The sequence below is a fragment of the Heliangelus exortis genome, chromosome 2 (genome assembly GCF_036169615.1).
Source record: "Heliangelus exortis chromosome 2, bHelExo1.hap1, whole genome shotgun sequence".
In the NCBI taxonomy this organism is placed as follows: Eukaryota; Metazoa; Chordata; class Aves; order Apodiformes; family Trochilidae; genus Heliangelus; species Heliangelus exortis.
Genome location: NC_092423.1, coordinates 108,731,236 through 108,744,941, shown reverse-complemented (window position 1 = coordinate 108,744,941; position 13,706 = coordinate 108,731,236). Strand labels below are relative to the sequence as shown.

Sequence of the window (13,706 nt, the reverse complement as noted above, 5' to 3'; positions counted from 1 at the left end):
CATTTTCCCAGACAGAATGCACTTAGAGCCCTGGCTTTACCTCCATAAAAGAGCAGTTTCACAAACTGGAATGGAACTTCAGATTTTTACTATCCCCTTCCAATAGCTGCAATTGCACAATATTAAAACCCTGGGTTCACAGCTAACTCAGGATCAGAAATATCTTCATGAAGACACATTCTCATACCAATTTAAAATAAATTGTGTGAAGTATTTTGTTTCTATTAGAAATTACAATTTACACATAAAACTGTGGTTTTATGGACAATGACAGGGTGTTTCAGGTAAACACGTTTTTTTGTTTGTTTGTTTGTTTATCTTAACAATTAAGATAATTGCAACATTGTCTTTATTCTATTTACAACTTTATATGGTTCTGGTTTTTGGTCAGAATTCAGAATATATAGATGTGAGCTTAGCAAAAGGGAACAAAAGTACCTTCTGCTTCTTGTATCCCTATTTTCAGATCCATGGCTGACCTCTGCCTTTCCAAGCCGTACCCCAAACTGAGGAAAATTTAGTGAGCTAACACTAATTGTCCTGGTGGGCTGCTGATTAAACTCCTTCTTATTTCTTAGGCTTTAGAGAGGCAAATGGGAACATAACGGCCTGGCTGAATTCTGAGTTGCCTTTCTGGAAGGATTTCTTTGAACTCTGCCCAAAACTTAAGGACCTGGGATGTTCTGCTATTCAAAACCTTTTTCTGAACTGCAAGACCTATTTCTGCACCTACCCAATACATTCTTTGCCTTACAAAAAAAAAGACTCCTACAATTTCAGTTGTTCTAAATCACTTCTCTTTTACCAGCTCAGCTACATGTGCTGAGGTGTAGCCCTTGATTAACTGAGGAGCAGAGAAAACATTGGAAAAACAGCCCAGCAAAGAATACACTTCACTGTTGGCCATCCACACTCTTCAGGTGTTAAGCCACAGTTTCCCTGGAAGAAGATCCCCTTCTTCAGCTTTTGATTTGGAACTCTCATTTCTGTTGTAAAACGCAGCAGATTAGTTTATAATCAGCAAAAAACCTAGGCACCTAAAGAAACTGGAGGTGAATAACTTCCTTCCCCTGACAGCTGGAAGGATGTTGCACTTTTCCAAGCCTGCAACAGCCCAGGTCTGAGCTGGTGCTGGTCTGGCTCACGGGACTCTGCCTCATCATTTTTCCCAGCCCAGTGTGTTCTCAGGTTCAAAGGCACAAGGTTTCCCACATCAGCCAGCTGTTTGCTTTAAAACCATTAGAAGATCCCTTGTGCCAGAATAATCACACTTAGGCTCTTAAAAATCAAAACCTGACCCAAAATGAATAATTATTTAGTTCTGCTTTTAGTCTTCTGAGTTATTTATATGGCCTGACAGATTTTTACATTGTCAGCTGGGAGGAAAAGCCTCTACTAATGTCTGGCTTAAAACATCTTCTTTCTTTACCTTCTTATCATGGCTTACGATTAGTACATTTTCCTGCACTTAATATATCACTGTAATAAAATTGTGTAATAAAATTACTCTGAAAAGGAGACTCAGCAGTGAGGTGCAGCAACAACATGAAAAAGAAGGCCTGGCAGGAGCTGGTTTCCTATCTTTACACCTGGTGCAGCTGTAAGAGGTTTCTTCTTCCACAAGCAGGTAGTCCTCTATCTCTGTGCTAATGATTCCACATCATAACCTCTCATTCATCCACAGGTTTTCTATTCCAAAGATCATTGTTTGGTGTTCAAGGTGCAGAAACCACACCTGTTTCCCTATTTCACATCATCTCAGTTGTCAGGGAAGGAGTTTCCAAGTCTCTGGTAAATTAACACATAGGGGTACCTCAGAAATAAGTATTCTGAAGTTTTAGAGTATGACTCTACCATCCTTTGACAGCCTTCCCGAGGTCGTCTTATGAACAAAAGCCCAGACCTGGTGCTACAACCCTCAGAACCTCTCAAGTTTGTGTTCCAGATCAGGAGGGAAGGCTATAGATGCTGGCAGCTCAGAACTCAGGAGGTGTCCAGGGGGCCACCTGGAGCAGCTGTTAACCCCTGGCAGTCCAAAACTGCACACAAGGCAACCACATAGACCAGAGGCAGGTGGATCAAGGTGTGCCTGCTTTGCTCATACCCTAAGAACTGCCTCTCTTCAGGAGTGATATGGGCTTCTTTATGGGAAGAGCCTACCAGAGAGAAAGCTCCTTGGTTTCAATACTTTTTCCCAGCTGACAACAAGTAGGTGCTGGGCTCCAGCAATGCCTTGGTTCAGCACGATATGTAGGACACCAAATAGACTGTTTTATCAGGCACAAAACAACAATCTGGAAGTCTGGGTGAGTCCAAGAACAGGATCAACAACTGGCCCTGTGCAAAGCCTAAACATAACTGCAGCTACAAGGCTGGTAACCATCAGCATTCACAGAGAGTTGTACAGGTAACCTGACCACAGGAAAAACTTGCCACTGAAGGTAAGACAAGCAGAAGACATAGAAACAAAGGGATGAAATGGAGCAAGGATTTTTAGGGATGATCAGCTAGAAAATGTCAAAGAAAGGATTTGTTGAAGGAAGAGCATCTGGCTGTTAGAAAATGCAAGTCTACTCCAAGGAATAGCACAACAGAGGCAAAATCTGCATATGCATAGTGAGGATAGGGATAGAACAGGACACATCAGGGAAAGAAGGGAGTGGCAAGGCAGGGAGGGGAAGGCTGTAACAGTAGTGGAGGAGGAGGGAAATACAATGAACATATAGACTGGAAGCCAAGGGGTGCCTATTGGTGCTCTTCATGGTATGGGGTTGGAAGTGTCTTCAAAGTGTCTTTGAATTGTACTTTTCTGCATAAAGAGTTTTTTCAGGGATCAACAGCTACACGTCCAGCATGGAACAAACACACTGTGCTTGCAGTATAAAACCTAAATAACAGGTATTTTTGGTCAGCCTATTCATGAACAAATGCATCATGAAGCAGTGCACCAGAGAAGCATTTGGGCACCTTGTACCTCTAGGGTGACTGCTGATGTGGGAGCTGTGTGTGCGCTGCATGAAGAAAACAATGAACAGCAAAAAAAAACCCCAGTAACTCTTTTGATTAGAGGCCAAAGGAGTAAGCATTATTTCTAGAGCCACACGAGGTAGTACATTTAAGTTGCTCAGAACTGACATAGTTACCTGTAGGGTGGGATAGTACACTGTGAAGAGAGCCACACTAAAGCAAAGCAGGAGGCATCCTAACCTCATCCACCTCACTGCCAAAAATGCTGCCTACTGTCTCCTCTCCTGCAACACCACTAAGATGCACAGACTCACAAAATCATACTGGGGGATAAAAGTGCTCTTACCACTCTTCACAAACTGGTGGTCTTGGTATGATGCTGCCCCAGCATATCCATCTGTATAACCAAGGAAGATGCTAGAATTCAAAAAATAGTTAATCAAATCTGAAGACAGGCTTGAATGCCGTAAGGCCAATGAGGTCTAACTTGCTAAAGATTAAAAGTAACAGAACTTTCAAGACTTCAGTGCATAAGTGTATTCCCTAAACCCTAACAATGGAAATCTGTCAGAAAACGAATACAGGGGACAAAGTAGAAATTATAATACTCTATTAGATATTGAAAAAAATAAATCAAACTCACTTGCGCTGCTATTAAGGGCCATAACACTTATTTGAATAGGAAACTACACGGTATCATTTTTACTAAGCCTACATGTTTTAAAAAAATTACTTCTTTAATCCAATTAAAGCACATTTTTCATGTTTAAACATACAGCAAATAACATGTTTTACTCCTTATTTTGGCAAATATTGCAAGCACTTGCTCTGTCTAAAAAACCATTTGTGTTCATACAGACATAATCTGATTAGTTTAATTCTGGTGTTACTATTGCTATCGAATTTGCTTCCCAGTTTGGGGATACAGTTCTTTCAAAGGAAAAAAATCCTCTTCAATTGACTGTACTGTTAAATTAGGCACCCTAGAAAAGCCAACTAACTGAAATCTGGCTTTCTCCAGGAAAGCCAGAATGAATCACTGTTTCCTGCCACCAGCAGAGCCTGATCCCTTTCCAACTAGGGAAAAGTAAAGCAGACAGATTTCTCCAGCAGCTCTTCCTTAAGAGGATTTTGCTGGTCAGTCTCAAAAAACCCACAAAGAAGACAAGAAAGTCATATATTTTGTCCTGTTCTGTAGGCAGAACACCCTACAAGTTCTTGCTGGCCCAAGAATTGGCACAATGTAACCTTTCTCTTGGCACCTTTGCAGACTTCATTGTGCTCATAAATTCTAAAGAATCCTAAAAGAAACGTTTTGGTGACTGATGGGAGACTATAAAAAATTTGGCCCTTGGCTACAGAAAAACCTTCCTTGTGGAAATACACTCTTACAGACTATTTCAAGGGTTTCAAAGGTTACTAGTGGATATTAACTTTTGAATAGTAGTGCATTTACTTGTGTATGTGTGGAAATACACATACAACTTTTCTTGCCTTGGTTCTGTAAATATTCAATTAAGCTAATAAACATTTTATCTGAAACAAATTAACTGTGCCAATGCAATATTTCAGTTTCAATTAACCTTTTAATTTAAATGTTCATCTGCCTACTTTGTATTTAATTTAAAGCTGGTAAAACTCCAAGAAATCTCCAATATAATTGAAAGATAACCTGACTGGAATGGTAATAAATTCTTAGCTGAGATGTCAGCAGTGATTTCCTGAGCAAACTGACAAAAAGGAAGGCATTTATGAAGCCTAGGGGTTATGAAAAAGAAAAAAAACCTAAACATCCCTTTTTTGCTATGCTTTGCTCTGCTAACTTCAGCAGAATTAAAACCCAAGATATTCCCAGTTTTCCAGTATTAGCATTCCTCAGTGCACCCTCAGCTCCATTGCCATTATCAATGCGTGCTTGAGAGTCTAATCTGCCACTTTTAATTCTAAGCAGCACTCCACACAAAAATACCCAGAACTGAAGACAGCTAACTGGCTTTTAGTCTTCACCTCCTGACATAGATGTGTGAGAAATAACATTGTTAATTACAGTCAGTAGGTAGGTGGCACTGTGCCTCTCAGCCCTGCAAATCCAATTGCTTTCAATCCAGTGGTCAGTTGCATGAGCATGAGATGGTCAGACTCAGAGCCAGCCAGTTACTTCAGCATCTTAGGAAACCAGGACAGAGTTTGGCAGAATTAGTAGGCTACCTGCTTGAAAAAAAGAAAGGAAGACTTGCTTTTTGTGTCTGTTTTATTCTCTTTGACCCATTGTGATAGGATTTCCTACGTCACCTCTGTTCAATAAAAGAGCTTCTGGCATTTAACCTCTTCTTCAGTCATTAATTATTTTTTTTTTTAGCAATCGTGAGAAACAAAGTAATTCAACCCAAACTCAATGATTTTGTCTAATGACACACAGCAAGCATAGAGGACTCACTTTAAGAGTGTCTGTGTGTATATATACACACACAAAAGCATGTATACGGGGGTTAGGTTACATAGGACAGGGAGGGAGGAGTCTTGTAGATTAATTAATTAGTATAGCCTGAAGGTGTCAGAGGAAGTATTTGAATCACTGAAAGGAACTTCTCCTTAGCAGAGAATCTGGATAGGACCTTTAAGTCTCTGATGTTCGGAGCCAGAGGCTATCTTAGTGCAGGTTTACTGGGGGACAGATCTGTAGGAAGAAGCTATGCACCCTTTCCACTCAAAGACCTAAGGTCTAAGAGCCACCAGGTGCCCTGAGCTATTGGTTAAAGGAGCTATTTTCTTTCACAGGATGTTAATTCCTTACTGAAAGTGCATATTTCAAAATGAGTCTCTAAGTTTTAGGGTCTCTGCACTATAGGCCCACCTTGCCCACCTCAGAGTGCTCTATTTTTGACTGCATCTCTACTGCTCCATCAGGAAACAAGGATCTTTCCTCAGACTGTCACAACATTTGGCATTTTTTCCTTAAGAGACTGTGCTAATGGAAACAGGAGACTGAACAGACTCCTTTGCTCTGTAGTGAACAAAAAAGTTCTCCATGGTTCACAGCTGCAGAAAAGAATATGCAACGAGCCAGAAAGCAGAGCAGCTCTAACATCTCGTGACTGTTCTGTAGCATGGACTCGTGATCCAGGAGCACTGGGGACTTGGCAATATTGAATGAAAGTTCCACAGAGGAAGAATATTGGGAAGTTTGACCACAGGCAAACGTGGCCAGGTGGCAGCTTTACATCCCTCCCCGAGGCATTCTAAACAACCCTGCCTTCCTCAACTCAGTGGCCATGGCAGTCTGAGAGCCAGAGCCTCATATTCTGCAAATTATTGTGTGTGTTTGACCTGTTTCAGCACACCCTTAAAGCTGAAATGGTCCTAGAGCTAGCCCTACAGACATCTAAGATAAACACCCTGATGCCACAAGCTCCTGTGTTCTATGAAGAACCAAATCAGCTTTCCTCATATAAGCTCATAGTGGTCTTCCAGATTTCTTTAATTCTTCATGTTGAATGTTTTAGGTGGCTTTTAGGGGAGATAACTGGTCCCTGCATGTGAAGAAGACACCCTGGAATGTTGTCCATACACCCACTCGTGATCTGAGATGTGGCCCTGGAGATGTTAGCACTGCCTTTGGAAATTTTTGCCCATTTTGATTTGAGCCAGATGAACATTTGCATGTGGAGCCCAAGCTTCCTAGAGTTAGCATCTGCTACTGTAATCATACTTGTACATATTTATCCTTAGAAAAATATCTCAGCCATCTGATCGCTGAGTGAGGGACTGGCCTGCTCCTACTAGTGCACATATTCCTACATCAATTAGTCCCTGCAACTTGCTCCATACTGGAATTTTGCCTATGTTATTATTTGCATACAAGGCACATACACATCATATTACATAGCCTTAAAATTTTGTGTCTGTTTTGATTCATAGTAATAAAAATCCCAGATTTCTTTCTTTTTAGAGGCTGACACACAGTCACATCAGACCAATGTATTCACTTTATTGTTTTCTGTGGAGTCATTTTAACTTTTTCTGTTTTCCATGAATACCAAATTAATAATAAATAGTTTGAGTCTAATTTGTAGGAAATCTATTAAAAATTTGTTGACATAATTTGTGAGGTATAGTTTTAATGCTGGATAAAATCTGAATAGCAAAACTGTGCAGAGGAACTGCTCTGATGGTACAGTATGTTCATTTTAGCAGACTTCCATGACTTTCTCAGCTTGTCTGTGTACAAGAGGCACTCACATGTTATAAAGAATTACATTGCTTATTTTACTGCATGGGTATTGATACACGATGCAGTTCACAGACATTATCAGGCATTGTCCCCTATTTTGAAGGTTTTATAAAAGATATCAAGGGATCAATGAGACAGTAGAGAATAAGTGGGGGGAAGGTTCATATGTTCTCACAGATCCTAAAAAGGACAAAATACGATACTTGAAAACATAGCATTCTTCAACTAATCATGAGCAAGATTATAATTTTAAAAGCATTTGTGCAGCCTAATATGATCCTAGGAAAAACATACAAAGGAACAACCTTTGGTGAAGAAAGCTACCTTTTCCTGACAGTGCTCGTGATCCTTCTGTTCACCTGGCGTCACCAAGAATATGATTTTTATACCCATATTTCCATACCTTTTCCTACACTAGCAAAGATGACTAAGTAGACAACCTTCTCTATTTTATTGCTGTCATTGCTTAATAATGAAGCCCCTAACTAAGACTCTCACTTCCTTTCCTCCTTTCCTTGTGATAAACTATCACAGCTCTATTTCCAAAGACAAATGAAACTCACGGAGAGGGAAGCATTTATTAGAGGATGCTTTGTCTCCTTTTATCTAGATTCCTTAATATTTTAACTCCCTGGACAAATTCAGCCCTCGTGCACCTTCATGACAGACAGAGGAGTGTGTTAGTGCTCCTGTGCTATGAATCACTTGCATCCCAGGTGCCTTATGCTTTGGGCCACAGTGGATGTGCTATATTAGCAATAAAGAGCTCTTAGGTGTTTGAATTAGATTTCTCATCCACCCAATTGAACAAGGTCCCTAAATCTAGAAAGATGCTGCTTCTTTGATTGCTTAGATAATTTGATCTGGATTTTCCTTGCTCTGCTTGAACTGGTGGAATCAGAGCTAAATCACGGTCCTACTTTGCTTGACTTTTTCCTTGTACATCTAATCTTGCCCTTCAAAGATTTTCACCCTTTCCAAACTCTCATTTTCAAGAATATCAGCTCAGCTCCTTGCAAACCTCTCTCATTCTGGGATCATTAATGGGCTCCTCATTTATAAACCTCTTTATTTCACAAATTCTCCTCTGGGTGCTGACGGGCAAGAAGGTTGCTCCTTCACCTCTATTAAAGTCACCTCATTACAGTTGGAGAAGCCTCATTTCAATTTGAGCTCTGACCATGCAGTCCCTAAAAAGCACACTTGCTCTTTGGATGTGGCAAAGTTGCCTACAGTCAGACTTGGTGTAGTTACACCATAACTCAGGCTGTTGCTTCTTGCCAATAAAAGAGGTGACTGAGAGGGAAAGGCTGACTTTCAAACCAGACCTCAGCTTCCACAGGAATGCTTCCAATTTGCCTACAGTGGCAATGCAGGCTTTTAAATACTGGATCATCAGGTATATAAATATACCTGGAGAAACAGAAAGGTCACTTGAAATCTTTTACTTAGAGCAAAGAAACTTGTGGAGAAATCTACACATTTGCATATCCTTGCTATGCCCTGTGTAAAAGTGGTGAGCCAGGCCATTTTTTTTCCTTATAACTCAGCCTCCCATGAAATACACTGGAGCATTTCCCATGGACTGGCTTTGCACACACATCTATACCATGTGTCTTGTGCTCTCTGAGAACCACGGAGTGGATGAATCTTTAGCCTCACCATAGTTTCTACACTGGCAAGAAAAATGTTTGGATTTCTGCCTCTGATTCTTGTTAAATGTGTAAACAGAACAATCTATGGAGTAAATTTTGAGGTTCTTAAGCACCTCTTAAACTGTCAGGAGAGAAAAGCAACTATTTGATGAAATAAACAGAAGCTCAGTGGTAAGGGAGAATTACGTTCTAAGTTGCAGATAACAGAAAGTATTCAAAATGTTGGAAATAACTCATGAGAAGCAGGAAAAGTACTGAGATATCTAACTTGAATTTCAGGAATGCTCTCTACCCTTTCCACTACAGTTTTGGTCCCTCAGCTTATCCCTTATCTGAAGTACTATTAGTTTCCTGCACCTAATGGATGTTACCTGGAAGCCTGTCACATCTAAACTAGTAATGTGTAAAAAGCAAAAAAAGTGTGTGTAGAGAACAGGGGATAGTAAAAGTCTTTTGAGTTTGATATGGGTCTGGATAAACAGGTAAATTCAATGCTGACATGGATATTTCTATTTACCTGTACGTGGATGAATGGTTAAAAGAGTAAAAAACATAATATCCTATGGCACTGTTTACACTTTCATGCTCTTACAGGTGCATTAAAGTTTCCTGAACGGCATTAACACAACTGCCAGGCCTAGGAAGGTAGCATAAAAGCTGAAAGAGGGAATTACATGAAAATTCATTTCAAAGAAAACTTATGTACACTGATGCAGCTGATCAGGAGGGAGAAAGAAACGGTAATTAATGCTAAATACTTGAGACTGTTAAAAAGTACTGATAATAAAAATTACTAAGTAGGTAAGACCTGGATTCTGAGCGACAAGAGATTCTGAACCAATCTGCAGATAGTAAAAAAACAAAAACTTGGTCAATACCTTCAAGTAAACTTGAAACAACAGCAAAAATCTCCATACACATTTGAGTTGATGTGAGGGCAGTCACCTTCTAACCTGTGAGGTTGGTCTCTCTGCAGCAAGAGAGTCTTCCTAGCAGTTTAAACCACTGCCAATGTATTCACATTGCCTTGCCACATTAGCAAAATTATTTAAAAAAAAAAAAAAAAAAAAAAAAAAAAAGCAACCAAAAAGAAACAAACAAACAAAAAAAACCAAAAAACCGACCCAAAAAACAACCCAACAACTTATAAAAACTAAGAGAAAAGTCTCTGAAGTTGTGCTGCCAGACCAAGACAAGATCTCAGGTTAATCAGAGCAGCTGCACCTTACCTGGTTCTGCAGCTGAACACCTCCATGCACCCCCACTCCTTTCTGCCCAGCACATGTGCAGGGAACTGGAGCATTCGACCTTCCCCAGCTCTCCTGCACAAACTCCAGGGTAACCTTTACCTTCAGAAAGGAGCTCTGCTCATTTTCCCCCTCGTGTTCGGCGCAGAGCAATCTAATACACCTCATCATGTGGTGTGTTGCCATAGCAGCAATGAATCCAGCTGCTGCAACACAAAAGACTGACAAAAAGTTGGTTGTTGTTTTTTTTTTTTTCCCCTGTCCACCCACCCGGTAAAAGTCAGGATTGTTTTCTTGTGCAGTAAATATAATTCAGACAGACTCATGCCACCTGCAAGAGGTAAGTTGTGGCAAAGTCTAAAAACACAAACACAAACTATAACTTTTGCTTTGAAGGATTTGGGATTTGTTTAAAAAAAACCCACAACAAATGAGTGAAGAATACGGAATAACCACTGATCCCTTAAGCAGCTGATCATTATTTTTCTACTTCTGCCATTGACTGGTTTCAAAATATAGGTCCCTATCTCCATAGGAATTGCAATCACATAATCGTGCTTGGCAGACTGAAATGCAACAGTTTAGCTGCAGAGCCATCACAGGTGACAAACACCAGACTTAGGCTTTCAAAAACAAAACAGCCATGCACTTCTACCCTCTTGGTCTAGAAAAAAAACTTGTTTGCTTGAGGAACAGAATTGTATTTATCTGGAAATGGTAAATAATCATCATTAGCACTGCCCTGCTGCATTAAACATGAGTACTAACTCACAGCCTATTTAGTTAAACATTGATTTCTTGCATTGCTGAGACATCTTAGCGGCAATATTCAAAGTCTGCCTTGGGAAGTGTATTAGTGTACCTGAATTACCACCTCCAAGGTCCCAGTCTTGCAATTGCATCTTTGAGAACAAATTATTCCCTCAAAGTAAGGCATTAGGTTTCCATCAGCAGTTTGAGCAGACAGAAAAAGGACTGAATGTGCAGTGGAGCCGGCCTTTCACCTGCAGGATGTTTCTTCAAGAACAGGGACTAAACTGGCAGCAACCTGATACATGCCATATGAGCTGTGCCAGGTTTTTTTGAAGAGGTCCTAGTAGGGTTTTCTGAGCAACCAGCCTTTCCCAAAACCTGCCATGTGTTTTCAGTCAGAATTACTGTTTGTTTTTTTTTCCCCCAAGATAAAAAGTCTGTCCAATCTGTGCGAGATACTATTGCTCCAGCAGCATCTTAAGAACATAATCCTGCAACTGTCACCATTCTACTCAGTTTTCCATTTGTCTGAATGTGATGGAAGATGCAAAAAAACCAGACCCTACCATCATGGCTCTCAACCCATCCTGTTGCAGAGTTCAAAATAAAAATTAAAGATCACTACTAATTAATTCTCTCTTACTATGTTATGGGGTGAATTAAACTCTGGCCAAGTTACTTTTTAATATTTTTATTCTATTTTCACACACAACCTGCTGTTTCACATACGACAAAGCTGTTTGTGGAATCTGTATCTTTCTGTAACTGCCAGCAAAGGCTGGCTTTGGAGTTCACAGATCTCCAGTTTTGTTGATGATCAGAGCTGCAGCTCTTATTAAAGACCTCTGAACATGGAAAATACCCATGAAGGCTCCTGAAAGAGTCACCTTCCTTTGCCTTGAAATAGGCATTTATTTATTTATTCCCTTTTAAAATTCTTTCTGGCATTCTGAATATGGGGACAAAACACATGGTGCAAGAGGATTCTCCTCATAACAGTTTCTACAATTACTCAACATGTATCCTCTTAATTGTTATCACATGGTAGAGTTTCTTCCCCAAATACTGACTATCAGAACAGGTAAGGCCATAAAGCACATCCTGAAGTTCCATAACGTGTTTCAGTTTCAGTTACATACCCATTTGCAAACTTTCTGGTAAGCAGTTTACACACAACTGCAAAAACACCCCAAAAGCTGAAAGGCAATCAAACCTTCCATGCACATCTACTGATGCTACTGTCTGTCTTGTATACTTTTAGTCACTCTAATTGAAAGTAAACAGGAGAGAAAAAAAACTTATTGAGGGAGCCTAATGGATTATTAAAGGACTTCAAGTGCTTTAAAAGGAAGGAACACAGGCTTTTGAAAAGCAACATCCCTCTCTCTGAGCCAACAAATGATCCAGGTCACCCAGCTGAAGCTGCAGGCAGGAGCCCAGGCAGAAACCTTCTTGCTCCCTGACCAGAGGGCTTTCCTGCTCAAGAGGACTTGTGGACCTACAGCACCTGTTCACTGTTTATTGAAAGGGCTGACAACACAAAGATTAACAGAGCCATTATTTCTATAATTCATGTCAGTTCTGCTGTCCCAAGGCTAAAAGCAGCCTCCCGTGTCACTCACAATTTCACACTTTCACAGTCTATCTCGTCTTCTGTGTTCCCCCTCAAACCCAGTTCTGCTTCACTCCCACGGGCTTGTAGCAAACTTCAAGGAACCTGCAGGAAAAGCAGGCCAGTTCTAGAAATCATGTTGGTCAGTTATAGGGAACAGCCCTGAATTCTTTTGTAACACAGGCACCTGGAACATGCTCCTAAAGAAGGTGGGAGCCAGCTTCCAAGTGGCACTTACTTTTGTATGGCAAGGGTTGAGCACAGCTTGAAGCATCGTCCTGTACTCACTGTTCTGGAACAGAGTCAGTTAATACACTACCTGGAAAATACAGGAGATCAAGCCAATGTCAAATGTACTCAAAGGAAGGTCACTCTGCCTTTCTTTAAACACCTGTTGGCTAGGGGCTGCCTTACACAGATGGCATCCAGCCCTTTTAGACTTCTGAGATAAATGGCTACTTTTCCATCAAAATATTTTCTCACCAGAAATACTACTGAGCCTTCTAGAGGTCTCTCCCTGTTGCTGTGAGATAAGTGATCACACAATAGTCAAGCCACATGAAGTAAAAATAAAGCCTGGCTCCTATGAGAAATGACTCACTCTGGAGGAACTCAGCCTGCAATCCCTTTAAAATATGGTGTGAGCACAAGAGATGGAGTAGTGGCACTGCTCCAGCACTTCCAAAGCTGAGCAGGAACCAGCACAGGGAATCTCATCTCTTCTGACTTTTCCCATGTGCCTGACAGACAGTGTGACTTCCTTCACGCTGCCTTTACAGCATCCCTGACCTGTGCATGGGTCAACAAGACTCCCTAGTGCTGCCCAAATGACCAAAGCTCAGGCTGCACACCCCAGGAGATTATAAGATTTTAAAAACAATCAGCTGTGGTTGGGTCAGTGTGATGTCTGATTTCTGAGCCACAGATGATCACAGTTTTAGGCTTTCCTGCATACAGAGGCTGGCATTTGCTCTTTTTTCTCCACTTCACAAGGAACCAGAACTCTACGGCCCATCAACCCAAGCTGCATGCTGGCTGCACCAGCCTCTGTGTGTCAGCAGGGCTGGTGGGCATGGGGCTTGGGCACCCAGTTGGCTGCTGAGAGTGTCTCCAAGATGCTGTGCCAGCTGTGCCTCCTGGCCTGCCATGCAAGGCCTCATACAGCTGCTTGGATGTCACCACCAGGTACTCCTCAGAAATGCAGGTCTTACAAGCCCCAACAGCATGGGTCCAGCATGGGT

At 41.0% G+C, this 13,706-nt stretch overlaps 1 protein-coding gene across 14 annotated transcripts in view; it reads right to left on the bottom strand.

Annotated features, from left to right (window-relative positions):
• The window catches only part of DTNA (dystrobrevin alpha), a 228,030-nt gene that overhangs the window by 116,332 nt on the left and 97,992 nt on the right, over window positions 1-13,706 (bottom strand). Inside the window, exon 1 of one of the 14 annotated variants that reach the window (XM_071737477.1) lies at window positions 10,083-10,105. The exons of the other annotated variants lie outside the window; for them this stretch is intronic. The gene's annotated coding sequence lies outside the window, so the exon portion shown is untranslated. Of the gene's footprint in view, window positions 1-10,082; window positions 10,106-13,706 lie in introns of those variants that run through there. 14 annotated transcript variants of the gene reach the window in all.